Raw genomic sequence first — 3,398 nt, 5'->3', positions numbered from 1 at the left:
CTGTTCACTGTTCATGGTCAGCTGAAGGACAGAAAATTGGTCTTGTAGGATTCACTATAAAATGTTCACATGTGGGATGGGCACAGATTATATATTTTTATATCAGCAAAGACAGCCTTTTTAAATATCCCAGTACTGTAGGTGTCCTAGACACCCAACCAGAGCTTAGTGATGACATTCATGAATCACCCTGAGGTGCCAGAATGGTATTGATTTTAAGCCCATTAATTAACAGTTCTGACTAATATTCAGTTAACACCTCAGTTCACTTAGTGTGTTTATTGTACAGAAAAACAAATAATGTTTCTGTTCCAGTTGAATGTTTCTGTTGCTAAAACATGTCAATTCATGTATCTGAGTTTGGGAACAGTTCATTTCTTCTGCATTAGTCTAAAAGGTGGAAGTGCACTACAGTCAACATGCAACATTGCTATTAAAGCTGCACAGATAATTCAGAATCTAAAGTGTGCCAATGCGCTCTCACACCCACCTCATAAAAAGGATGAGGAAGTCAATGGGGTGCTTCATTCATAATGGTACTATAATGTAATTAAAATTGGAAGGGGGGAAAAATGTGGGTACACCTTTCCACTTGTAATGAGAGCATGCTTCGTGGAAGAGCTAAAACGCATATTATGGAACCATGAGATCTTTGTAGAGATAAAGACAGGAGTGGGGGGAAAACATCTGACAGTGAGTCCACACAATTAAATGCTTTAATTATAGTCCCCCTCCATTTCCTTTAGTCCTGATGGGTTTTATCTAATGAGATCTGGTCCCTGGCTTGTATCCGCTCCCAATGACGTGTCCGAAATGAATGAGAGCCACACTGCAAACAAAACATTTAATTAACCAAATTGGCTTTTGAGAGAGAGCAAGGGAGAAAGACAGATAGAGAAGAGGGATTATTGCGAAGGCCATTTGCTGCTGTTTTTCCCCTCTCATCTTAAAGGGACAGATTCATTTTTGTAATAGACTGCTAAGCTGCCAGTATGACATACTCTGTCATATCATAGCTGTAGCTCCAAACTTATATAAATACAGCTGATATGAAAGTGTTCATCTGATTGATCAGGAGCAGAAACACGTCACATCACACCCATTATGGCTTACGTTGCCACCCATCTCCCATCAGTCAAGCAGGAATATTCCCAAACATCACAGGAGATGTGCCAGCTTTGTTTTTCATGCAGCGCCACCCAAAGCGTTAATGCCAGTCTTAAAGCCAAAGTTGCATTCACTGTGGGGATCATGTTGTTTTAAGCTGGAGGTGATATTATTTCTGTGGGCTGCTAGTAGAGGGAGAATTAATTTACTTGTGGCTGCTGGATTCAGGCAGAATGCTGTCCCCTTAATTGAATAAGCCTAGGTAATTAAATGGCACTTTTCCAATAGAATGTGTGAGGTAAATCTAATAGTTGGTTATTTAATATCACTTTGAAGCCTGCCCACTCAAGCACTATGACAGCACAAGAGAATGTGAACTATTAGGCCAGGAAAAAACTGGGATCTCAGAAATTAATTAAATCGCATGCAATTTAGGGGAAACGTTTATCTTGATTTGTCATAACAGAATTAATTCAAGGCCTTCAATTCACTTGGGGCCAGATCTGTTACTCTGAATTAACCAAGTGTAATTTGGCTGATCCACCCCCACCCCCACCCACCTCACCATCCCCCTCTTCCCAAAACACATGCACAGCTCTGATCCACGCACACCCTCCCTCATGCTCGCAATCTCCCCACCCCACCCCGCCCCGGCCCCCTACACCCTTTTCTCTAATGCAGCTCTTGCCATTATGCAAAGCCCTGCTTCAGTATCAATATGTCCTAGTGCTTTTAAGGTGCTTTGGCTGCTGATGTAGAGAGGCATTTTTAATGGACTGTGTTGCAGAAATCATTGTTGTGGGGTAATTTTACCCTACTCAAAGGCCTTGGTGAATGAGGTCTGCATTTACCAGACAGCCCAGCAACAAGCCATGCTATATTTCACCTGGCAGTCAGTGCTGAAATGAAATCCAATAGTCATTGCCTATACAGACAACAGACAGCTCCAAATGTGTTTTTTGTTTGTTATTTAATTGAATCAAACATGTTGGCTAGAGCTAAGTCAGATCCACAGGGGGGAAGGAAACAGATAAATCAAGATCAATCCTCCAGAAACATAGTAAGAACTACAGATTTTTTTAAGGAGGGGAAAAAGCAGAAGCCAGATGTGTCATTGCAATTAAGGAGTCCCTTGGCCTTAATTATACTGACCTGGGATGTCTGCTTCACCTTGGTGCTGTAGTTCACTGGCAGAACAGGCCATTAGAGCCCAAGTTCAAACATATATAGCAGTTTAATTGCACACCTAAAGGCTTTGGCTCCTTAAATCAAATACTATCAAGAGCTATCTCCTGGTTAAAGAAAAATAATCAGCCTGGCATGTGTTCCAGACTGTGGTGAAATACAAAAGGCTGTGGTGAAGACGCCTTGTCGTCTTTGTTTCGACACCTCTCAGAAGCAGAGGCGACTCCTCGAGGGCTGAATCCAACATGAACACGAGGAGCACGCTTTCACTTTGGGAAAAGTTATTTTGGAATGAGGCAACTTTGATATGCAGAAATGTCTTTGCAGGAGATGTGTACTTTTGCTTCTCCACACACACACAGGCACGTGCACACACTGCACGAGCACCACAGTCTTAAAGCAGGGCCTATATGTTCATTTCCACTATCACGTCTGTCCCAGTGAAAGCAGAGAATTGGCAGTGTTGTGACGACAGTCTCCAGTTAATTAGTTTCTGAAATTGAGTTTTGATGGAGCCTTTCCAAATGATGCCAAGACAAAATTTGCTTCTGCCTAGCCTGTCTTATTGAAAGCCATTTCTATGTCCCTTTGCAAAGAGCGCTGGCTTGTTTGTTCATCAATATATCCAGCAACTGCTTGTCTTGGGCTGGTTGAAGCATTTTATGTTAAATACTCCTCATAAAAATTGTCCATATGAATGTCTGAAGAGAAAAAAAAAACATAAATCTTACAACACTTTCCTCATTTTCTTTTCCTTGTTAATTTTTTTAAGCCAAACACCTTTTATCTGATGTGCACGCATCAGTGTTAACCACTCCCCCCCCATCCCTTTCTTTTTCCATCCCTCTCCTCCCTCTATCCCCTTCTCTCTCTGGAGCATGTCAGATGCTGTGGTCTTATTTGATTGCTTAGGAAAAGTGCAGTGATAGAGCAAACACCCGGTGAGATATGATGACAAATGGGTCCAGATCCCAGTAAATTACTTTCTGCTCAAATCGAAATTTCATTCAGTTTGCTGCTCACCGAGATGAAGTAATCTAAATTGTGGACTCAGAAGGAAGATAGAAGGGAAGCTGGAGCAAGCATTTCATTATCAAGAGGCGGGG

General features: G+C 41.8%; 1 protein-coding gene across 1 annotated transcript in view; it reads left to right on the top strand.

Moving 5' to 3' along the window:
• Positions 1–3,398, top strand: part of lmo4b (LIM domain only 4b) — a 10,935-nt gene that overhangs the window by 2,792 nt on the left and 4,745 nt on the right. The window lies entirely within an intron of this gene.

The sequence above is a fragment of the Monopterus albus genome, unplaced genomic scaffold (genome assembly GCF_001952655.1).
Source record: "Monopterus albus unplaced genomic scaffold, M_albus_1.0 scaffold103.1, whole genome shotgun sequence".
In the NCBI taxonomy this organism is placed as follows: domain Eukaryota; kingdom Metazoa; phylum Chordata; class Actinopteri; order Synbranchiformes; family Synbranchidae; genus Monopterus; species Monopterus albus.
The sequence above is the reverse complement of the archived record's forward strand: the minus strand, read 5'-3'. Positions and strand labels throughout refer to the sequence as shown.